This window comes from Mustela nigripes, chromosome 6 (genome assembly GCF_022355385.1).
Source record: "Mustela nigripes isolate SB6536 chromosome 6, MUSNIG.SB6536, whole genome shotgun sequence".
NCBI lineage: Eukaryota > Metazoa > Chordata > Mammalia > Carnivora > Mustelidae > Mustela > Mustela nigripes.
Genome location: NC_081562.1, coordinates 72,897,549 through 72,923,693, shown reverse-complemented (window position 1 = coordinate 72,923,693; position 26,145 = coordinate 72,897,549).

Sequence of the window (26,145 nt, the reverse complement as noted above, 5' to 3'; positions counted from 1 at the left end):
AAGAAATGCGTAAGATGACTGAAGGAAGAATGAGAGAAATGAAAAGTAGACCATGGGATACTTAGTGATGTCTAGAGTAAATTTAAGAAAGTATACCAAAGGAAATGTTAAAGATAATATCAAATATGAAAGAAAATGTTACTGAAATGAAGAGATGGATGTGCAGATGGGTAGTCTCATTATACTCCAAGAAAGTGAAATTAACTACAACAATATGTATCATGATGTGGTCAATTAAACTTTATAGTAAAAAAAAAAAATTTGGGTGCCTGGGTGGCACAGTTGGTTAAGGAACTACCTTTGGCTTGGGTCATGATCCCAGGGTCCTGGGATCAAGTCCCACATTGGGCTCCACCTGCTCTCTGGGGAGCCTGCTTCTTCCTCTCCCTCCACCTGCCACTCCCCTGCTTGTGCTACTTCTCTCTCTGTGTCAAATAAATAAATAAATAGAATCATTTTTAAAAAGAAAATTAAAATAAAAAATTTTATGCTTTCATAAATGTTACATTTCATTTAGAAGGATAAAAAAATGCCCTCTAAATTACTTATAATTAATAAAGCAATATAAGAGAAAATAAACATCTGGAACATTTTGAAGGGAAAAATAAAATAAAATGTAGGGAATTTGAACTGAAAGGTCTATCTGAAGATAATGGAAGCAGATAAACTATGTATTGACGGTTCCCAAATAGCTATCAAGAAAATTATTCGAAGCTTGCAAATAAAGCAAAAAAGGTGAGTAACACATGCTTTCTGTATCATATCAGGGCAAAGCCCACTGAAGGCCTGATAAGGACAGGTTGCCAACAAACATTTATGTGTGAAAGTCTAGGTAGTAAGGATGTTTGGCTTCATGGGCTTTAGTACTCTTGCTGAAGTACTCAGGTCTTCTGTTGTAGCACAAAAGCAGTCATAGATAATAAGGAATGACTTCAGCTGAATTCCAGTAACACTGTATTTATAATATACATGGGCTAAACCTGCCTCTCCCTCCACCCCTGCCTGCTTCTCTCCCTACTTGTGATTTCTGTCAGGTGAATAAATAAAATCTTAAAAAAAACAAAAACAAAAACAAACAAACAAACAAACAAACAAAAAAACATGGGCTAAATCCGGCCAGAGGATCATAGTAATGTAAAGTTTATCCTATCATTTACTATTGATTAAAGGTTTCAGAATTAAGACATTACTTGTGTTAAATAAGAAACATGACCAAAATGGAGTCACTTATGTTAAGGCACACCAATCTATTGGCTCATTGGCAACCTAACTGCAGTTAAAGCCTGTCCCAAGAGCAGAATTCTAAACTGACCATTCTGGAAATTTCTGATCAACACTAATGAGGTCATCTTCATGATAACACCACCTGAAACAATCCCTTCTTTTCCTTTGCTAATAGTTTCCTTGCCCTACTCTCTTACCTACAAAACCTTTCCATTTTGCACAATTTCTCAGAGCATCTTTCTACCTGCTAGATGGGATGCTGTCCATCTATGAATGGTTGAATAAAGCTAATTTGCTCTTCAAACTTACTCAATTGAATATCTGTTCTTTAAGACTTGTTAACTTGAAGATTTTTGTCTGGAAGAGATGCAAATGACTTCTGTCAGTGGAAAAGATAGTTCCAAAGATTTATGGCCAACTGGGCATTTTCTATCTCAGACATCTTTTTCTGTAAATGTCCTTGATTCTCAGATGCTCTTTGAATTGATTATAACATCTTGATTGGCCCCTTCATTACTGAATGAGATTTTACTTTAAAATCTTTGAAATACATCTATTTTATATTTGCCGGAGAGTCATAATTTTGCTTTTTTGAAAATTATACTTTAACATATATCATAAGACTGAAACAGTCACAGGTTTTTTCCATTTTAACAGGGAAAGTGCCAGTGATTCTACACACTGAATTTCCCCAAATTTTGAAGAGGTTGGTTAACACTAAAAAGAGATGTAAATAATTGGTTCTAAACTAAAGTTTATTTCAAATCTTGATGAACAGGAGACCATAAGAGCTAAAACAGGTATATCATGAAACCTCTTCATACACTGCAATTAGGTTCATAATAGTTAAAGTAAGTCCATATTTCAAACAGTGTTCATAGTTTTGAATTTTTGACCAATTTCTTATAAGATATGCTATATTCTTATTGTTTTTTCCTTGTCAAGTAGCTGATGAAGTTTATTGCTGTAGGAATATTTGCTAGTGCTCCCATAGATTCCTGTGAAAGACCCTAGAGGACCCGTACCCAAGGACGCACTCACAGACCACTGGATGCAATAAGCAAGAGGATTTTATTCGGGCATGCTCGGACTCCCAGGGACACTTGACCACGAAATCCGCGAGGGATGGGTCAGTGTCTGAGAGCCCCGATCTGTTTTGGGAATGACTTAATATAGAATTTTACAGCCCATTACATCAGAGCCCTCACTTTTCTAGCCAGTAATTTCAAAGCATTACAGCAAGGCCTACACACAGGTAGCCAATCCTTTAAAACCAACCATACATTCTGGCCAGTCACCGTTCAGGTAGTGTACAGTAGAGGGTACGTGTTGAATTGCACGTTTCTAACCTTTATCTGTATACGTGCTGAACCGCACGTCTCCAGCTAGCATACGTGCTGAACCACACGTCTCTGGCCTTGGTACGGGTGACAACCCTTATCAATTTTACTTAGTAGTAGGGGAAATTCTTAACAGGGGAAGGGTATAACTTTATTTGATTACACAGCGAGCGAGGGTTTAAGCAATTTTTCATTTCTTAGCAAAGCATTAGAAGCATTATTATACAGAAGCCAGAAACAGCTGGGTTAAACACAGATTTTTGCTATTCGTTATCCTGTTATGCTGCTTGCTGACTCCCTTATCTATGGTCAGCTGGCCGCAGTTTCTTAGTTAGCATAAGCTGGTTATAAAAAGAATGTTAAAACTTATAGGCTATACTATAGTTCTGACCTGGGGTCCTTCACCTGTTTGCTGGTACATGCAATATTAGTTATCTTTTAAGCAAGCAGTTTCTTGGTGGGGGTCTTGTGAAGGCACTTGTGCATGTGTTAAGACAAGTTTAACTCAAACCAGATATTATCTGTGCTTAATCAGGCACTCTCAATCTGCGATATGCTACTACACTCTGAAGGGGTTCAGAGAAGCAAGTTACCACTGTGTGAAGCTTCTACTCTTCCCTGAGAAGGTAACATGTGACATAAATTCAGGGTGAGAAACCCAGTGTAAACTGGTATATTAAATATCAGTACTGAGTTTGAATTCTTGCTTGCTTTTTATCATAAAACTAAAATGAAGCAGAAAGGTTGTTGTTTTTCTTCCTGCATTTCAGTGGTTTTTGTTGCATTCCCCCAGGGTACATAGAGTCCACTGGAGTCTGAAAAAAAGGATCTCATTACTTTTCAAGGCTGACGTCTGGCAGTGTTAATGTCTGGAGTCGACCACCCCTCAAATGGACAGAGGACACTCATGATAATGCAAATCACACAGCGAGATTTACTTCCAGCTAACTGGGGTCCAACTATCTGCCCAGCACAGCGGGTTTCAACAAGGACCCCAAGCACTCAAAGCCAAGGGTTTATATAGCATTTTTTAAAACATCCAACTCACAGTAATTTTCCATCACTTCAGAGACTGTACATAATTTTGGCTTGCGCCCCCCTGGTGGTTTAGTAGGATAAGCTCTTTTCAACATCTGGTCCCCATGGCGCAACCGCCTAGCCTGGTGATTTAAGCTAATTAGCTGCTGCTGGGGTCTTGCAAGGTGGGGTACTTTCTTGGAACTAAAGCAGGGTGGGGGTCCCTGGAACTAAAGTAAAGTAGGGGAAAGTTCAGCCCTTGGGCCTGAGATGGCTGCCCAAGCTAAGATGGCGGTACTTATGCTAACCCACTCTTACAGGCAGTAGCTAAGCGGGTGCTGCCACTTGGTGACAGCGGTGTCCCACACGGCGGGATTCATTTTGCAGGGATAAATCTTTTCTAAAAGATGAAGTGTAAATAGTTAATAGCAAGCAGTGACAACATGCATTCAGACTGACACAGGCCCTTCCTCGTGACTGTTGACAGTGTTGAAGTTTGTGCTTCTGGAAAGCTGTATGGTAAAGAACACCTCCCCCATCCTTTTGTTTTTCCCAAATCTCCCGCATTCCTTTGCCTTCCAAGAAAGGGCTTACTCAGAGTTGCCCTTCCCCATTTGGCTTAGATAAACCTCACTGTCCACTCTTTCTATGACTCCCAGAATTCTCACAGATGATTCCTCTGTTTACCTGTGACCAGGCCAAATGCAGGTCTTTTTACCCCCTTTTCAGAACCTGATGACAAGTCTTTGATGACCAACTTCCCAGTCTTTGATATAATTGATAAGCTAAGATGAAAACTGTTCCCTTGAAACTTGGTAACCATAGAGAAAAATATTTCCTGTTCAGCTACCTGACTTACAAAACAGCCCAACTCTAAATCAGCCACCCATAGTCTGTTTACCCCTCCCCATGTAAATCTAAGGCAAAACCTCCCTGCAGATCAGCCTGATCTTTGGATCTAGGTCGTTCTTCTCATAACAGCCCAAAGAGAAGCAATCTTTTTACTTGGCTGGTTTTGACTTTGACACACCGACGGATTCCTCCTTTAAAAAGCTTCACCCTTACTAAACCTAAGCTGCCATCTGGCAGACAGATTACTCTTTACTCTGCACAGCTTTACCTAGATAAATCTTCTCCCCAAAGAGAGAAATGCCTCTTTATTTTTAATCTAAGATAGGGAAATGGAAGCGACTGCATTTTAGAAAGACTCTGCTTCTGCTGTTTCTCTGCTAAGTCCCATTTACTCATGTTCTATATTTTGCATCTGAATAAACCAAAGAAGCTCTGTTCCCACTGGAGCTGAAGGGGGAGGGGACAAAAAAATAAATCATTCTCTGAGTTTTTTCCTAGGCCCCCAAACACCTGATAACATCTAAAAAGAACTGGATTCCAAACGTGCTTCAGGACATTTGCTTAGAACAAACCTTATGGACACTGGCATCAATACCCTCTACCTGATGTGGGACACAGAGGCAGAAGAATATTTATTAAATATCCTTACCTACAGACAAGCCCTTAAAACAGGCAGAGTGACCTCCACTTTAAGGCTTTGCTAAGGGCAAAGGACAATCCTAGTCTGACCAAACCCCTATCCTCAACCGGGATCCTGTAAGTCTACTTTAACAATTCCTTTGGAAACTTTATCTCTAAACCTCCAAGATAGTGTCGAGAATCATTCCCAAGCATATGGGCCACTGATATACATCTAAAGTGTCTCACGAGAAGGTTTTATTACTGGTAATGAATAACCTTTTCCCCCACACAATAGCTAGCCCCTCAAGGTCCTAGAAACCTTGCTTCCAAAATTCCTTAGAGACTTAAGCCATCCCTAATCCCCTCCCTAATTTACAGGTATATAATAGACTAGACGACTCCTCACATCCCCAGGGCAGCAGCTCTTCATGCCCACGGGTAGGGTCCTGTTCCTATGCTTTAATAAACCATCATTTTGCACCATATATGTCTCAAGAATTCTTTCTCAGTCATTGGCTCCTGACCTCACCCCACTGAACCTCACCTATGTTCTAGAACGTCATCATACCTTTGGTGATTTATGTGAAAACATAAATAAGTGTCACCGGACACTCACCTTTGATTGTATCCCATCCTGGATTCCTGAAGGAACACATCCCCTGGACTTCTTTCCTATAAAAACCTCTCATCCCAAGTGACAGGGATACTCACTTCTCTTAAGTCTCCCAGACCCTCCATTCACTATATTCTGTCACTTACACTATTCAATAAACCCTGCTCTCACTTCCTCTTGGCTTGCATTTGATTTCTGCCCCACACAAAGCCAATGACCCTCTTTGCTCGTTCTGTGGGACCTCCTCTGGGTCCTCAGACCTGGCCTGCTTATGTCAATACCCAGGCTTCACAGAACATATGTATCTCTCAGTATAATATTTCCAGCCAACATTTATATAGAAAATTTTCAATTGCCTCTTAAACCCAATACAATGTTTTTAAGAAAATGCAATAGAATAAGTCTTTCATTCTAAATACTGTTGATATTTCTTCAGTTAGTTGTTAGTTGCACTGTGTGCACCCCCCGCCCCAATATATTGAAATTCTAATCCCTTGTACTTGTGAATGTAACTGATGAAGTTCTAGAATGTAAGTGAGGTTTGGTGGGGCGAGGTGTGGATCTCATGGCCAAGAAAGAATTAAGATGTCTCTGGTGCAAAACGGTGATTTATTAAAGCATGGGGACAGGACCCATGGGCAGGAAGAGATGCTGCCCAGGGGTTGTGAGGGGTGGCAGGTTATGTACCATGGAGTTGGGGGAAGGTAAGGAAAAGGGAGGTTTCAATAGAACTTTCATATGCTAAAGAGGATCTACAAGATACCAGAGGCCTTGAGGTCTTGCCATTGTCAAGGCTGTTTTAACCTTTTTAGCAAGGTATTAACAAGTATTAACATTAAAATAGCTGGGAGATTCCTGAGGAATGTCAAGTATGTCCCACTCAGGAATGGGGGTGGGGGAAGATTGCAAGGTGTCAGCCTTTTGCTTTGTCCTCAGCCAGGCTTCTGTTCCCTCATCATTCCCCCCTGAACAATTTTGACCCTTAAATCTTTAAGGTTGTTGAAGGTGGAAGGTCTCATTTTCTGTAACTTCTTCCTGCTAAATAGGGACATAGAGTTGTCCCTGCCTACTCAGATCAACATTGATTAGTTGAGGAGTGTGTAGGGGAGTTAAAGATGGAGACAGCTGAATCCAATGCCGACAGTGAAGAAGAGTCTCTCTGAGTGGTAAGGATCATCTATCATCGTGGTCATTGCAGCAATGGAGTCTCAGCACCAAGTAGAGAAAACCTGAACAAGGCAACATATTAAGATTAATAAAGCTATAAGAATAAGAAGTCCGGGGCACCTGGGTAGCTCAGTGGGCTGAAGCCTCTGCCTTCAGCTCGGGTCATGATCCCAGGGTCCTGGGATCAAGCCCCGCATCAGGCTCTCTGCTCAGTGGGGAGACTGCTTCCACCTCTCTCTCTCTGCCTGCCTCTCAGCCTACTTGTGATCTCTGTCAAATAAGTAAATAAAACCTAAAAAATAAAAAAAATAAATTGGGGAGATTAGCTGGAGTAGCGATGGCTTTAGTAATGCGTCCATGATCCAACCAAGCAAAACCTGAGGTGCAACGACCTGTCCACCTTGGAGGAAGGCAGGGCCACAGGTTAGTTCCACAGATCCAGTGGGATCCATTTGGAGCTGGCCATCTGATGCCAGGTCGCCTTACCCAGTCAGTAGCAAACCAGTCAGTAGCCTGGAATACTATTATAATACATTATGTTTATAAAAAAATAAAAAATTATAAAAAAAAATTACCAAAGAGAAAGGGCTGAGTCCTAGAGGTTGTTTTGGAGCAGTTCTTATCCTGAGAAGTCCTATTGGCAAGAAAGTAACCCAATTTTCATGGGTTTCTAGACTAAGCTTAGTAAGATGATGGTTTAAAGTATGATTATTTTTTCTACCTTTCCAGAGGATTGTGGATGCCAGGCCGAATGCAAGAAATATTTAATTTTTAAGGCTTGGGCCATTTGTTGAGTTATTTGAGCAGTAAAAGAAGGACCATTGTCACTTTGAAGAGATCGAAGAAAGCCAAATCTAGGGATAGTTTCTCATAACAAAAATCTTAGTTACTTCTGTGGCTCTTTCAGTTTTTCATGGAAAGGCCTCAACCCATCCGGTGAAGGTATCAACAAACACTAATAGATGCTTAGAGCTTTTGCAAGGTGGCATTTGTGTGAAATCAAGTTGCCAGTCCTCTCCTGGATAGGATCCACGCCTTTGGAATGGTCTTAAAAGAAGGGGTGGGTGAGCTGTACCTTCCGGATTTACTTGGGCACAGATAATACAGGATCGGCAAACCTGTTTTATTGTGGCTGTCAAATTTACTCTATCAAATATATATATATATATACATATACATATATGTATATATATATATTTTGTTTATTTGACAGAAATCACAAGTAGGCAGAGAGGCAGGCAGAAAGAGAGGAAGAAGAAGCAGGCTCCCTGTGGAGAAGAGAGCCCAATGCGGGGCTTGATCCCAGGACCCTGGGATCTTGACCTGAGCTGAAGGCAGAGGCTTTACCCCACTGAGCCACCCAGGCGCCCCAGAAGTTTAGTTTTTAATGTTTAAAAGGCTGTCTGCTGCACTTAGTCTGGAGCAAGAGTTCCTCACCCGGACCTTTAATTGAGTCATACAGTGGTTTGGCTGAGAGTCCAAATCCAGGAATCCACAGGCAGTAAAAACCTGCCATACCTAGAAAAGTGCGGAGTTGTTTTTTTGTAGTTGGAGGCTCGAGATCTAGTATGGCCCTTTTGCTATCAGTAGATAGAATATGGTGACCTGGTGTTAGTTCATATCCTAAAGAGTGTACCTTTTGTTGAGATATTTGTGCCTTTTTAGGGGATACATGATACACTCTATCTGCCAAGAAATTAAGTAAAATTAAAGAATTTTTATCAGATGTCTCCTTTGTGGGACTACAAATCAGAATGTCATCTACAGGGACGCCTGGGTGGCTCAGTTGGTTGGACAACTGCCTTCGGCTCAGGTCATGATCTCGGAGTCCCGGGATCAAGTCCCGCATCGGGCTCCCAGCTCCATGGGGAGTCTGCTTCTCTCTCTGCCCTTCTCCTCACTCATGCTCTCTCTCCCTGTCTCTCTCTCTCAAATAAATAAATAAAATCTTAAAAAAAAAAAAAGAATGTCATCTACATGCTGAATTATTGTTCCTTCAGACAAGGATGTATCATGGAGGTGTTTGCTAAGTACAGCTCCAAATAGATGAGGACTGTTTTTAAATCCTTGTGGTAAGACTGTCGAGGTTAATTGAGCAGTGCAGGATTGAAGGTGACGTTCATTTGAAAGTAAATAGGGGCTGCATTTCCTCACTTAGTGGGATGCAAAAAAGGGCATCTTTTAGGTCAAGCACTGTAAACCAGTTGGTGTCACCAGGGATATGCATGAGAATAGTGTATGGATTTGGCACTATGAGATGAATCAGCATTACTGCCTCATTTATAGCTCTTAAATCTTGCACCATCTGATATCCCCCATTTGGCTTTTTTACTGGTAAAATTGGGGTGTTATAAGCAGATTGACAAGGCTTTAGTATACCATGTCTTAGAAACTTATCAATAAGAAGTTGAAGCCCAGCTTTGGCCTAAGGTTTTATGAGGTATATTGAAATTCTAATCCCTTGTTCTTGTGAATATGACCTTATTTGGAAATAGGGTCTTTGCAGATGTAATTAAAATGCCCATTAAGATGAGGTCATACAAAAGTAGTATGGACCCTTGATCCAATATTGATGAGGGAACCTAAGGTGGGCTGAGGACAAAGCAAAAGGCTGACACCTTGCAATCTTCCCCCACCCCCATTCCTGAGTGGGACATACTTGACATTCCTCAGGAATCTCCCAACTATCTTAATACCTTGCTAAAAGGTTAAAACAGCCTTGACAATGGCAAGACCTCAAGGCCTCTGGTATCTTACAGATCCTCTTTAGCATATGAAAGTTCTATTGAAACCTCCCTTTTCCTTACCTTCCCCCAACTCCATGGTACATAACCTGCCACCCCTCACAACCCCTGGGCAGCATCTCTTCCTGCCCATGGGTCCTGTCCCCATGCTTTAATAAATCACTGTTTTGCACCAGAGACATCTTAAGAATTCTTTCTTGGCCATCAGCTCTGGTCCTCACTTACATTCTAGTACATCATCAATATGACTGGTATCATTATAAGAAAAAACACAGAGACATGCACAGGGAGAATGCCATGTGACAATGTAAGCAGTGATGCATGAGGCCTCTGCAAGTCAAGGAATGCAATGACTATTGGCAAGTCCAGAAGCTAAGAGAAATGCATGGAACAGATTCTTTCTTAGAGTCTTCAGAAAGAGCATGACTCTGTTAACACCTCTTGATTTGGGGCTTCTTGCCTTCAGATTTGTGGAAGAATAAACTTCTGGAGTTTTCTAAGCCTTCCAATTTATGGTGCTCTGTTAAAGCAGCCCTAGAAAATGAATAGAGTACTCATTCAAGTTTTTGGAAACTGTGGAATTGATAGTCCAGAAAAGGGATGCAGTACAGGTCTGTTGGTGGTATTAAAACAAAAATTGCACTGGACCATGTTCAACTGGTGAAGGAGATTTCATCTGAGGCTACTGTAATAGGAGAGAGGCCAGCATGCATTCTGAACTCAACTACACTGCAGCATAGGGACCAGGGCTGGGGTGAGCCAGGGAAAAGTACCAGAGGATGTCAGCAGGAGGTCACAGGCCATCTGTGTTTGCTAACTGATTTTACCCAAAGAAAAAACAAATTTCTCTATGTTTACAAAAAACAGTTTCATAACTTGGAGCAAGGAATCTTGGAGTTGGCTCCTACCCTCCTGTGGAAGCTGACAGAGGGATGCTAGCTCCTTTGCTGATTAAATTTCAAAGAGATGGTCCCCAGGTTACTGAGACTTCCCTAGGTTGTAAAACTGACCAGCGGCTTTTTCATAGATTTACATCTCAAAGGGGCAAAGAAAGAATTTTAAAGTTTCGAAAGTAAATATTCTAAGAAAAGGGAGTTCAGGAGCCTAGAGTCAGGAAGAAGCCTGTTTAACTGAAGTCAAGCTGAAGAGAACATTAAACCATCTTGGTCAGTGGCCTTTCACTGTACAAAATCTGCTGTGTGTTACTGATTATATTAATTACTTAGTAATGGAGAAACAATATTTTAAGCATTTCACACCTAACAAGATAGTTTGGTTTTTTAAACATTATATATAGGTATGTTGCCTATTTAAGAAATTGTTGAGGGCTTAAGGTTGACATAATGAAAGTTTTCCTACTTCAAATAAATGAGAAATAGCAGATTAACATTTGCATGCAGAACAACGGGTTTTCAGTAACAGACTACTGATGGACAGCAGGAGATGACTACATTTCTAAATTATTTAATTTTTGAGACACTTTTGAATCATAGGACCAAATTGCTTTTAAAGAATCACCTATCTGACAGAGTAATTCAGGGCAGATCCAATACATTCTAAATCCTAGAACAAGGCCATGTTTAATGAGCTTTGTGTCGGCATCCCCCACTTCTAGCCCCACTCTCATCAAGATCCAGGACAGATGGGCCATCAACTCAAAGATCAACAGCAGGACAGTCCCACTGGCACACTGCCTAGAAAGTTTGGGAGTGAATAACAAACATCTGTTCTAAAATCTACAACACTGATCCAAGGAGGAGACAGCTGCTAGCCATATTCTCTCTATCCCAGACAATGCTTTTAAATTGCAGTTGGAGGCCAGGAATTAAAAAACAAAAGCATACATAATAGACTAGAAAATAAACAATGCATTAGGTGATTTAAGGCTAAGTGTTAGTTCAGTTAAGTAGGTATGTATATATGGAGGTATGTATGTGTGTGTATGTGTCCTAGGTCATAATGTAAGGTGCATTCCTTTGAGAATTGTTCTAGGAAGTCCCCTGTAGTTACTTGGAAGAAAGGGAAAAGGAGTCAATTATTACTAAATGTCTTAGACATCAGTAAGCTAGGATTTGAGATCTGGTCCCACTCTTCAAACTCACCTGCCAACAGATATTACTGGTGGTCCAAATCACTCGAGGAATTTCCAACTGTCCCAAGTCTGGCATTTGAAACCCAAAACTCATTGCATTACCAGCATCCTCTGGTTTCTCTCACCTCCTGGCAAGCAGCCTTTTCCACTTGCTTCCAGGAGGCCAGTAAGAAACAAACTGAGCAGTTAAAAACAAAACAAAACAAAACATGTAACTTTTGTAAATAGATAAGGAAAAGAAAAATAATCTCAAGGGATTACAGAGAACATTTTAAAGATTTGTATTTATTTATTTGATAGAGAGAGATCACAAGTATGCAGAGAGGCAGGCAGAGAGAGAGGGGGAAGCAGGCTCCCCGCTGAGCAGAGAGCCCGATGTGGGACTCGATCCCAGGACCCCGAGATCATGACCTGAGCCCAAGGCAGCGGCTTAACCCACTGAGTCACCCAGGCGCCCTGAGTGTGACTTTTTAAAAAAGATTCCATACACAAGTGGGGTACCTGGGTGGCTCAGTTGGTCAAGTATCCAACTCTTGATCTCAGCTCATTTCTTGATCTCAGGGTCATGAGTTGAAGCCCTGCATGGGCTCCAGGCTGGGCATGGAGACAAGGTTAAAAAAAATAAAAAAGATTCCATATATAAGTGATAACATACAGTATTTGTCTTTCTCTATCTGGTTTATTTCACTTAGCATAATACCCTCAAGTTCCATCCATGTTGTCACAGATGTCAAGATTGCCTTCTTTCTTGTGACTGAATAATATTCCATTGTATATATATCCCTTTTTCTTTATCCAATTGTCTCTTGGTACATACTTAGGTTGTTTCATATTTTGGCTGTTGTGAACAGTGCTGTAATGAAGCTGGGAGTGTAGATATCTCTTTGGTATTCTGTTTTCATTTCCTTTGAATATATACTTAGAAAGGGGAATGTTGGGTCACCTGGGTGGCTCAGTGGGTTAAGCCTCTACCTTCAGCTCAGGTCATGATCTCAGGGGCCCTGGGATCAAGTCCCAAATCTGGGCTCTCTGCTCAGCAGGGAGCCAGTTTCTCACCTTCTCTCGGCCTGCCTCTTGCTTACTTGTGATCTCTCTCTCTCTGTCAAATAAATAAATAAAATCTTTAAAAAAAAAAAGAGAGAGAGAAATGGGATTGTTGAATCATATGGTAGTTCTATTTCTAATTTTTTTGAAGAACCTCTATACTGTTTCCCATAGTGTGCCTACCAATTTTACATTCCCATTAATAGGACACAAGTGTTCCCTTTTCTCTACATCCTTGCCAACACGTGTCATCTCTTGTCATCTTTTCAATAGCCATCATAACAAGCGTGTGGTGATATTGTGGTTTTGATTTGCATTTCCTTGATGATTAGTGATGTTGAGAAACTTTTTGTATACCTGTTGGCCATTTCTGTGATTTCTCTAGAATAATATCTATTCAGATCCTCTGTCCATTTTTGACTGGATTAATAAATATATAATACTATAAGATAACAAGTAAATGAAAATTCATTTTAAAGAAGCTGTACATATCATTTCCAATGCTTTTTTCCCCCTTTGGTCAAAGTCAAGGATTTTCTAAATTTCTCTTTACAATGAATGTTTTGTGCAGCATGACTGCAGAATTCAGATTCTAATATTTATGGCTAATCCAAAGTAAAGTTGGCAGGTGGCTTCTGTCAAAATCCAGAAACTGTTAAAAATAAAATACATGTCAACAAATTGTATTTAAGAAGAGTTTATTATGCATAGAAGAACACTTTACAAACTGGGCATCTTTAAACCAACAGTGACTAGAAGCCTAGAGGCATGTTACAGGCAGCTAATATAGTAAAAACACAGAAGCTATTTCATCTTTACGATTGGTGACAGCATTGGGGTTTTCTGAAAGACAGGGAATTGGTTAAAAGTGATCTTCTTATGCCATTTTGCGAAAACAATTTAGGTTTTATTTATGATTTTCAGAGGCATTTACAAGAAACAATCCAAGTTGTTTTGTTTATGATGCAAAATAAATTATATTAGGTTTTGCTTATGTGGTTTAACTTGTTCTGTCTGTTTAGGGGATTTTCAAGTCTGGTCCTCATTTTGTATTTATTTTAACCCATCTAAAAAGATGTCCACTTGAGATATTAACATAAGTTTTCCCCCCATACACAATGAGAAATCAAGATACAAAGCACCTGCCCACCAGAAGCATAAACAGGTCTTAAAATTAAAAAGTTAATTTTGAGCCAGATGATGCTGAAGAAGTCATCTCCCAGAGCATCCATCCAGCCTTCACTTAACAATGAAATTCTTTCAGTTCATGAAAGAGTTTCAGTAAGAACTCACATTGTTGGGGCGCCTTGGGGGCTCAGTGGGTTAAAGCCTCTGCCTTTGGCTCAGGCAATTATACCGGGGTCCTGGAATCAAGCCCCGGCATTAGGCTCTCTGTTCTGTGGGGAGTCTGCTTCCTCCTCTCTCTCTGCCTGCTTCTCTGCCTACTTGCGATCTCTGTCAAATAAATAAATAATGAAAGGCCTGGACAAACCTCACCCCACCCGAAACTAGTTTACACCCGAAAGTGTTATCAACCAGCTACTTCTGCTTCTGTAAAAGTGCTTGCTCAAGGCTTGGGCTAACTAGCTACTTTCACTTCTTTCTGTTCGAATGCTTGCTTAATGCACGCGCGGGCTGCCATCACCAATCAACCAACACCAGGTATGATTTTTTAACTTGTTTGTACCCCACCCAAAAACTTGTTTGTACCTGCTTATAAAACTTGGGGCGCCTGGGTGGCTCAGTGGGTTAAGCCTCTGCTTTCGGCTCAGATCATGATCTCTGGGTCCTGGGATCGAGCCCCGCATCAGGCTCTCTGCTCTCTCTCTCTGCCCGCCTCTCTGCCTACTTGTGATCTCTCTCTCTCTGTCATATAAATAAATAAAAAATCTTTAAAAAACCCAAAAAAACCCCTGCACTTACTCTGCTCGGGACCTCTCAGCGTCACCAGCAATGAGTGCGCGGAGGTCCGGGTTTGAACTCGCAATAAACGACCCTTGCTGTTTGGCTTTGACTTGTGTCTCTGGTGGTCTTTTAAGGTGGGCGTACAATGCATCCGGCATTACAATAAAATCCTTAAAAAAAAAAAAAAAAGAACTTAACATTGTGTTATTACATCTCAGTCATTGGTCACCAAATATTTCTTGAGCACCAGCTTTGTGCCAGGTTCTGGGAGGACAAAGGGAACAAGAGAACATCCCAACCCTTGCTAACTTACAGTCCAGTGGGGAAAAAACCCACAAAAACTGAACAAGTAAAATAGGTCCTAACAAATTCCAAAAACTGCTGTAAAGAAAAAAACCAACAGGCTACTTTGAGAGAGCATTAAAGGACTGTTTTAAACAGTCTGGATGGTTAGGAAGGGTTTCTTAGAAGAGATGACATTCACGGAGAAAACTAAATGAGAAAGTCTGTTATAGGTGCTTAAAGGAGAAGCTTCAGGAATAGGAAAAGCATGTAAAATCTTGGGATAGGAAAGAACCTGTATACTCCAGGATGGGAGAAAGGCCTGGATACTGGGAGCTTAGTGAGTAAAGGGTGCAGGTTGCTTTCTCTTGAGCTTCAATCCTCTTTCCTCAAAGAAAAGCATATGGCAGCTTGGTAAATAAAACAGATGAGGGCACAACTTCTCTGATCAAAAAGGGGAAGGGAACACCCCAACATGAATGCCTTAGCACATGAGGTACTCAGAACTATCCTTGGCTCATAGTAAACGCTTAAAAATTATGGCTTTTTTTTTTCTTAAATGATTTTTTTTAAAGATTTATTTCTTTGAGACAGAGAGAGCACATGTGCATGCAAGAGGGGGGAGGGGCAGAGGGAGATATTCTCAAGCAGACTGAGCGTGGAGCATCTCATGACCCATGAGATCATGAACTGAGCCTAAACCAAGAGTCTAATGTCTAACCAACTGTCACTCAGGTACTCCAAATGTTGACTTTCTTTAAAGGCAGGAATAGAAAGCTTTATTCCTCTTTTCTCAACTTTTCATGTGTCCCAGAAGGGCACTCAAGGAAATGCTTGGGGTTCCAAAGAACAGAGTTTGATAATCATTGAACTATTGCTTCTGCAACACAGATGAATATGAATTTCTGAAACCAAGTTGGTTATAAAATCAACTTAATACAAAGAGTTTTTCTAAACACTTGATTCGTGGGGAATTCTGATTAAAAGGTATACCTGGGTCTTGATTTATGGAAAATCTTTTACAAAACACAATATAAGAAATAAACAATGTAAAGAGTTTCAGATAAGGTACAATTGACCGAGTAAATGAAGTAGCAAAACAGGGCAATCAAGAAAAGACAGATGACAAAAGGTGGTCTGGTCCAGTGCTTCTCAAACATTCCTACATAAGGACCACATGAAAAGCTTGTTAAAACAACTCATGAAAGACCCCCCCCTCATTAACTAATTAACTAACTGCTCTTTTGTTGTGTAAAAGAACCCCTCCTCCCCTTGCAATGAAAAGACCCTTCCCCCAGGGTTGAATTCAATGTAACTGCTCTTTTGCCTTTCTGTAACCGCTTGGCTTTTAGGGCATGACACTTGTCTTCTGTTTGAACAAGATACCCTCTCCTAATAGCCGAGGCATGGTCACGTAGGCAAGGGGGCTGCATGGTCACGTAGGTCACGTAGACAGGGGGCTGCATAGTCAGGTAGGCAGGATGTCTTTCTGCTGAGTAATAAGGTCAAACTTCCCCTCTTTGTTTCCCCTTCCCACCTTTCTCTTCCCGCAAGGGGGTCTTCCAAAGCCAATCCGCTAACACCAAGTATGCCTTTTTTCAAATGTTCAAATTGTCAGCCAATCGGCCCGTCCCATCCGGGACTTGTTTGTACCTGTCTATAAAAATCCTGCACCACCCTAGCCAGGTGTGCTCAGCTAGCAGGAGCTGCTGACCACCCGCAGGCGCCTGCATAACAATAAAGAACCTCTTGCTGATTGCATCCAGTGGCAGTGTTGGATTCTTGGGTAAGGGGATCCACGGGTATTTCACTCCAGGGCTTCTAATTTGGCAGTTTTAAGGTGGGTCTCAATAATTTGCATTTCAAAAAGCTCCTAGATGATGCTGGAGCTGCCACCTTAGAGATTGCGCTTTGAGAACCCCAGGTCTAGATCCTTGAAACCAGGAAAAAGGAAATGGGACTGAAGTGGGAAAGAAAGGCAGAAGGAAGTACAGATAAAAATAAATGTTCTTATAACCCGCAACACACTGACAAATACTGGAGGGAGGCAGAGTATAACCTTCTTTCAGGAAGCTCCCAAGAGCCTTATTTATTTATTTATTTATTTATTTGACAGAGGTCACAAGTATGCAGAGAGACAGGCAGAGAGAGAGAGGAGGAAGCAGGTTCCCCACTGAGCAGAAAGCTGGATGCTGGGGCTAGATCGAAGGACCCTGAAATCATGACCTGAGCTGAAGGCAAAGGCTTTAACCCACTGAGCCACCCAAGCTACCAAGAGTCTTACTGTTAATACCTAGCTAGAGGGAAAACAACCTTGGTTTAACAATAGCAAGGCCTCGGTATCCTCTGAGTCTTCTTTAGCATATGAAAGTCCTTTTGGAACTTCCCTTATCTTTATAATCAGGCCCCAGGGAATCCTGGGTGGCTGCCAGGAGTAGCTGCCATAGCTCTTTCCACCCACTGTCCCCGTGCTTTAATAAAACTACCTTTTTGCACCAAAGAGCCTCAAGAATTCTTTCTTGGTCACTAGCTCCAGACCCCACCAACCTTACCAACATTAAAAAAAAAACTGCTTCAGGACCAGACTGAGGGACAGGTCATGCCCAATATACAGTTCTTTTCGTTTTGTTTAATTTTTTAAAAAACATTTTATTTATTTATTTGACAAAGAAAAAGAGCGAGAGAGGGAACACAAGCAGGGGGAGTGGGAGAGGGAGAAGCAGGCTCCTTGAAGAGCAGGGAGACCGAGGCAGGGGTCAGCCCCAGGACTCTGGGATCATGACCTGGGCTGAAGGCAGATGTTTAATGACTGAGCCACCCAGGCACCCCTATACAGTTCTGTTTCTGTTTGGCAGAGGTAGTCATCTCTCTAAGTTAGAGGTGGGTAAGGGTTAGCCACTCCTGGGCACTGTCCTAACTGGGTTATAGTGAAAGCAGGTCTGCAGCACACAGACATTCATTTGCTAATAGATACAAAACAATTCAGAAACCCTGTTCTTGAGGTTCAACAAAGACTGCTATCTGTCCCTTCCGGCTCTTGGAAGTTAATCAGGATGAGAGTCCAAACCCATGACAGGATGCAAGTTGTTTAGGGGTCAAGATATGGATGCCATCCTTAGGGCTATATAGGCATCCAAAACTCTGAATTCTTTGATACTGGTCATGCAAGAATGGAAGCATTTCTAAACTCTTTCAGCCAATCCACACTTCTTGAATATCATTAATTTCATCATAAACACCCATTTCTAATATTCATTTTGATAATTTGTAAAGCTTCTGGGGTTTCACAAGTAGAGATAACTCAAGCTGGGGCACCTTAGTGGGGCAGTTGGTTGAACACTGGACTCTTAGTTTTGGCTCCGGTCATAATCTCAGGGTCATGGGATCAAGCCCCGAGTCAGGCTCTATGCTCAGTGCAGGTTCTGCTTAAAGATTCTCTCTCCCTCTCTCTCTGCCCCTCCCCTACATGCTCTCTTCCTCTAAAATAAATAGATAAATATATATTTAAAAAAAAGATAACTCAAGCTTTGTGGTGGTTACTTCTATACTCTAATCTTTCTAATGAATTAGCCCCCAAGGTATATCCTTGGACTATCCTGCAGGATACCTATTTGACAGCACACTGTTTATGCTAATATTTTTTAATGGCCATTAGCTTATAAAAGTCACAAGATACAGTCAAGTTTCAAAAGTGAAAAAGGATTTTTAATAAAACTGAGGAATGACATAACATTGACAGATTTACTAGGAAGTGGAATATACTCTGATTTAACCTGGCATGCTATTGTGGCTTAAGAATGACCTGGGGCATAGCATCTCTTGAAATTCTTCAAGTTTATACCGCAGTGAGCTCCTGCTCCTGCTCTTCTTCCCTCTGTTCTCATCCTCCCTGCACCTCCCTTGTAAGACATCTTCTTTTAATAACTTGTGATGTATTTGTCTGTGCTATTTCTGTTGCTTTATCCTTAGCCAGATAGAGTGGAGAGCCAGTTAGGCAAAATCCCAGAGCACAAAGTTGTGAGTAGGGAGGATTGCCATATAATTATCTTCCAAATGGATCAAAAGAAGGTGACAAAAGTAATCATAATTCTAGAATTTTTGATATATTTATTTATTGACTAACAAATTGGTTTTATTATTTTGGTGGATCTAAAAATAATACAATTGCAAAACCATTTTTTAAATAATAGTCTAAGAAAATAAAAACAAGATATATGTGCATATGTTAAAGCAAAATTTAAAAGCTTTATGTTGATTTTATGAATATTGAAAAATAATATAGAAAAATAATTATTTTAAGAACATATTCATATACTTTAACTAGTTTTCTTTTTTACCTTTATTGAGGAATAGTTGTTAAATAAAATTCAAAGTGTACAATGTGCTGATTTGACATACATATTCTTTGTAAAAAGATTACTACAATCAGGTTATTTACTGCTTCCATTACCTCCCATGCTTACTATATGATGTCAAATACATAAACTCTGGGGTGGAAATGGGGGGGTGGACAGAATAAAAATGTAGTGCTTTTAGAATATGTTCAAACTTAAGCAACCATCAACTAAAATAGACTGCTATAGGCATAGGATGTTACATATGAACCTCATGGTAACCAAAACCCAAAAAATAAAGAGAGAGGAACATAAGCATAACACTAAAGAAAGTCATCAATTCACAAGGGAAGACAGTGAGAGATGACAGCAAGGGAGAACTACAAAAATAATAAAAAATAATGAACAAAATGGCAATAAGTCAATAGCTCCTTTAAATGGACTCAAGGCTTAACTCAAAAGGTGTAGGATAACTGAATGGATAATAAAACAAGACACATCTATATGCTGCCTACAAGACACTGATTTCAGATCTAAGGACACAGGCAGACCACAAGTGAAAGGATAGAAAAAGCTAATCCAGGTAAATGGAAACAAAAAGAAAGGTGGATTAACAACACTTATATCATTATATCATATAAAATGCTTTTAAAAAAAGACTATAATAAGAGACAAAAAAGGATATTACACAATGATAAAAGGATCAGTCCAGCTAGAGAATATAACGATTATAAATATTCATACAACCAACAAAGGAGTATCTAAGTATATATAGCAAATGTGACTAGACATAAAGGGAGAAATTGACAACAGTACAATAAAAATAAAGAGCTTAACACCCCACTTACATCAATGGATAGATCATACAGACAGAAAATTAATAAAAAACACTGGCTTTGAAAAACATATTATTAGATCAGATGGACTTAACAGATTCATGCAGAATAATCTAAAAATAGTGGAATACACTCATTTCAAATGCACATGGGACATTCTTCAGAATAGATCAGGCCATAAAACACATCTCAATAAATTTAGGAAGAGTGAAATAGCATCAAACATCTTTTCTGATCACAACAATATGAAACTAAAAATCAATAAAAGAAAAAAACAAAAATGTATAGAAACTAAACATCATGCTACTAAATAACAAATAGGTCAATGAAGAAATCAAAGATTAAATAAAAAAATACCTGTGACAAATGAAAATGGAAACACAATGTCCCCAAATTTTGGGGACATAGCAAAAATAGTTCTAAAAAGGAAATTTGTAGTAATACAGGCCTACCTCAACAAAACAAAACAAGAAAAATCTCAAATAAAAAAATCTAACCTTAAACCTAAAAAAACAAGTAAATCTCAAAATTAGTAGAAGGAAAGAAATAATAAAGATTACAGTGGAAATAAGTGAAATAGAGAGTGAAAAAACAACTGAAATCAATACACTTAGGAGGCTGTTCTCTGAAAAGATTAACAAAATTGATAAGGCTTCAGCTAGATTTACCAAGAAAGATAAAGAAGAATCAAATAAATAAAATCAGAAATGAAAAAGGAGGGGCACTTGGGTGGCTCAGTCATTAAGCATCTCCTTGGGCTCAGGTCATGACTAGGATCGAGGCCTCATTGGGCTCCCTGCTTTGCAGGAAGCCTGCTTCTCCCTCTCCCACTCCTCCTGCTTCTGTTCCCTCTCTTACTGTGTCTCTCTCTGTCAATAAATAAAATCTTAAAAAAAAAAAAAAAGAAATGAAAAAGGAGAAGTTACAACCAACACCACAGAAATACAAAGGATTATAAGAGATTATCATGAAAAATGTTATGCCCACAAATTGGACAACATAGAAGAAATTAATAAATTCCTAGAAACAAGACCAATTGGTCTTCCAAGACCAATTCAGGAAGAAATAGAAAAGTTGGACAGATTACTGGTAATGAAATTTAATCAGTAATTAAAAAAAAAAACAAAAACAACTCTCAAAAAACCAAAAGTACAGGCCCAGATGGCTTCATAAATGAATCTTACAAAACACTTAAAGAAGGATTAATATCTATCCTTCTCAAACTATCCAAGACTGAAGAGGAAGGAAGCCTTCCAAATTTGTTCTATGAGGTAACTCGTTACTTGATACCAAAACCAGGCAAAGGTACTACAAAAAAGAAAATTTCAGGCCAATATCCCTGAGGAACATAAATGCAAAGTCCTGAACAAAATATTAGCAAGTTGAATTCTATATATTTTAAAAGGATCATTTGCTATGATCAAGTAAGATTTATTCCAGAAAAGCAAGGATGGTTCAAATCAAACAGTGATATACCACATTAACAGAATAAAAGATAAAAATTATATGATTTTCTTGATAGAAAAAAGGTATTTGACAAACACAACATCATTCATGACTCTCAACAAAATGGGTATTGAGGGAACATACATCAACATAATAAAGGCCACGTATGACAAACCCATAGCTAACATCATACTCAACTGAAAAACTGAAAGCCTTTCTCTAAGATCAGGAACAAAACAAGGATGTTCACTTTTATTCAACATAATACTAGATGTATGAACTACAGCAATCAGAAAACACCCAATTTTAGTAAGAAAGAAGTAAGACTATCACTCTTTGCAGATGACATGATACTATACATAGGGAACCCTAAAGACTCCACCAAAAAAACTATTAGAATAAATAAATTCAGTAAGTTGCAGAATACAAAATTAGAAATTTTGTAAATTCATAGAAACCTGTTGTGTATCTATATACTAACAATGAACCAGCAGAAGGAAAAAATAAGCAAGCAATTTCATTTACAATTGCATCAAAAGGAATAATATACCCACAAATAAACTTAACCAAAGAGGTGAAAGACCTGTATTCTGAAAACTGTAAAACAATGACAAAAGAAATTAAAGACACAAATAAATGGAAAGATATTTCATGCTCATGGATTAGAATAATCAATGTTAAGAGGTCCATGCTACCCAAAGCAATCTACAGATTTATGCAATCCCTATTAAAATACCAACAGTATCTTTCACAAAACTAAAATACTACTAGAATCTATATGGAACGACAAAAGACCCCAAATAGTTGAAGTGATGTTGAGAAAAGGGAATAAAGCTGGAGGTATTATACTCCAGATTTCAAACTGTACTACAAAGCTACAGGAATTAAAACAGTATGGTTCTGGCACAAAAATATTTATATAGATCAATTGAATAGAATAGAGAAATAAACCCATGCTTATGTGGTCAATTATTCTATCATATAGAAAGCAAGAATATACTATGGTGAAAAGACAGTAATAAATGGTATGGGGAAAACTGGGTAGCTACCTGCAAAGGAATGAAACTCGACTACTTTCTCACACCACATATAAAAATAAACTCAACATGGGTTAAAGACCTAAAATGTAAGACATGAAACCATAAAATTTTGAAAGAAAATATAGGTAGTAATCTTTTAGACTTTGGTCCTAGATATCAGTCTTATTAGCAACATGTTTTTGGGTCTATCTCCCCAGGTAGGGCAACAAAAGCAAAAATACACAATTGGGACTACACGGGGGGGAAAAAAAAAGGTTTTACACAGTGAAGGAAGCCATCAACAAAACAAACAGTCAATCTACTGAATGAAGGAAGATATTTATAAATGACATACCTGGGTTAATACCCAATATATATAAAGAGCTCATACAACTCAACACCAAAGAAACAAACAATCTGATTAAAAAATGAGGAGAGGACTTGAGTAAACTTTTTTGTTTGTTTGTTTTGAGAGAGAGAGAAAGTGAGAGGGAATAAGCACTTGTAAATTTTGTATAATTACAAGTTGTTAAAACCTTTGGTAGCTGAATATTTGGGAGCACTCAAATTCTTTGATTAAAGTTTTCTATTTCATTTTATATGCAATGCATTCAAACAGGACTCTGTAACCAAAAGGTTCAATGCCATTGTAGGACACAGGTTTACTTAGAAAGTAGTTCTTCTTTTTCTTTTTTAAAGATTTTTATCTATTTATTTGAGAGGGAGTGAGAAAGAGAGCATGAAGTGGGGAGGGCCAGAGGAAGAAGCAGACTCCCTGCTGAGCAGGGAGCCTGATATGGGACTTGATCCTGGACTCCAGGGTCATGACCTGAGATGAAGGCAATCGCTTAACCAACTGAGCCACCCACTGAGGCTTAGATATTCCATAAAGATTTATTTACTTATTTTAGAGAGAGAGAGTGCGAGTGGGGAGAGGGGTAGAGGGAGAAGGAGAGAGAGCCGGAGAGAAGCAGACTCCCTGCTGAAGCCCTATGCAGGACTAGATCTCATGACCCCAATATCATGACCTGAGCCAAAATTGAGTCAGATGCTTAGCTGACTGAGACACCCTGGTGCCCCAAGGCTCAGATATTTTAAGAATTTAGTTAATAATAATTCTTATTTAAATTCAAATTAGCTTCACCAAAATTTGGTACTTTCATCTGTGCATATAAAAAATTATAAATTTTTATAATTACAGTTTTAATTTACATTGGTAGATTATTGCACTTTTAATTTGTTATTATTTATTTATTTTAAAAATTTATTTATTTATTTGACACAGAGTGAGAGAGCATAAGCAGAGAAAGCAGGAGACAGAGGGAGAGGGAGAAGCAGGCTCCCCACTGAGCAAGCAGTCCGATGCAGGGCTCAATCTCAGGACCCTGGGATCATGACCTGAGCCAAAGGCAGATGCTTAACCGACTAAGCTATCCAGGTGCCCCAATTATTGCACTTTTTAAAATAATTTTGACTTATGCATGCATCTCAATTTCAAGAATATTCCTGGATCCATGGGTTTCTTAATTTAATAAGAACATTGTTTTTCCATAAAGCTGTACTCCTTCAAAATTTACATTTCTTTTAAGTTTATTTTATATTTAAGTAAACTCTACATCCAACATGGGGCTTGAACCCATGACCCCAAGATCAAAAGTCCTTTTGTTTCTCTTACTGAGCCGGCCAGGTGCCCCATAATTGTTATCAGTTGAAAACCAAATCTTTTATGTCAATATTGAACTTTTTAACTAAAACTACAATGGTCTTCACAATGAAGTTAAACTTTTTGACAGAATGAGCTTCTAAAAACTTAACTTGAATTGGATGAAAAAAATCAAACTATTATTGTAATTAACTTATTCGATGACACCATTATAAAACAAACATTATCAAGCTGGAGGCACAGTTAGAAAGCCAATACATTAACAGGTATTTTACTCTTCACATGTGCACAAGAAAACTTAGACTTGAGTCCACAATAGCCAAACTATGGAAAGAGTCCAGATGTCCATCAACAGATGAATGGCTAAAGAGGATGTGAGATATATAGAGATATATATCTCACATCTATCTATATAGATATCTAGATATCTAGATATATGATCTATCTATATATCAGAATATTATGCAGCCATAAAAATGAATTTTTTACCATTTGCAATGACGTGGATGGAACTAGAGGGTATTATGAACAAAATAAGTCAATCAGAGAAAGACAATTATCATATGATCGCACTGATGTGTGGAATTTAAGAAACAAGGCAGAGGATCATAGGGGAAGAGAGGAAAAAATGAAATAAGATAAAACCAGAGCGGGAAATGAACCACCAGAGACCCCTAATCTTAGGAAACAAATGGAGGGTTGCTGGAAGGGAGAGGGGTATGGGGTTGGGTTATAGACACCGGGGAGGGTATGTGTTGTGGTGACCACAGGGTGTTGCGTAAGACTAAATCACAGACCTGTACCCCTGAAGCAAATAATACATTATATGTTAATTTAAAAAATAATTAAAAATAAAACTTAGACTTGAGAGTATGCAGAAGTACTCTAGAAAGCCCATCATTTGCTCTAAATGAGAAGTATGCTTCATAGCCTCTGCATCTGCATGCATTACATAGCCATCTTCAGGCACAGTGTTTTGTTTTGTTTAGATTTTATTTATTTATCTGAGAGAGGGAGCGAGTGAGTGAGCATGAGCAGGTGGCAGAGGGAGAAGCAGGCTCCCCACTGAGCTGGGAGCCTAACAGAAGTCTCCATCCCAAGACCCTGGGATTATGGCCTGAGCCGAAGGCAGACACTTAACTGACTGAGCCACCCAGGTGCCTCTAGGCATAGTCTTCTTTAAAAAAAAAGTCCTAATATATGAAGTAGATGCTAATTTTTTTCTTCAGCAAATTTGGGTCTTCTACTTTTCACTTAGTGATGTCACTATAGCCTACACTGGCCATGGTAAGTGTTCATAAATATCCCATGCAATTTATACATTCATCATTAACTTTATTGAGGAACCAAAATTTGGACTTAATCTTTCATTCTATAAGAAATTTCAAAGGCTTATTCTAACTGAAAGAGATAATGGGGGAAGTTAATGTACAGAATATAAATAGTTATAGATTCACACTATATATGTATTTATAGTACATATATAGTTACCAATATATATTTATATAATATATAATAAAACCCCTAAGGCAAGTGTAACCAGACTATTCTCTGACCACAGTGTGGCAGGACTGCTCGGTCTATTTTCTCCACTTATTTCACATACAATTTATGTGAAGTATAGTATAGTATATAGTATATTATAGTATAGTATAATCAATACTATAATTAAGTGTCCTGGAGGCTCCATGTGCATCTTTGATGGAAACATGGACCCTAGCACAACCAGTAGATAGAGCAAATGGTCAGCAGCAGCTGCATCCAATCCTTCTCCCACCATCACTGGACCTGAGCCATCTGTCTGACTGAGGGTTTGGGCTCTTCAATACAATACAATTCCTTCAAACACATGTTGAACACATATTTAAACAATACTGGTTTGATGATGGACCAAATAACCAGAGTGTTGTGTTTCTACCTCCATTCTTTGTATTATCACTAGGTGA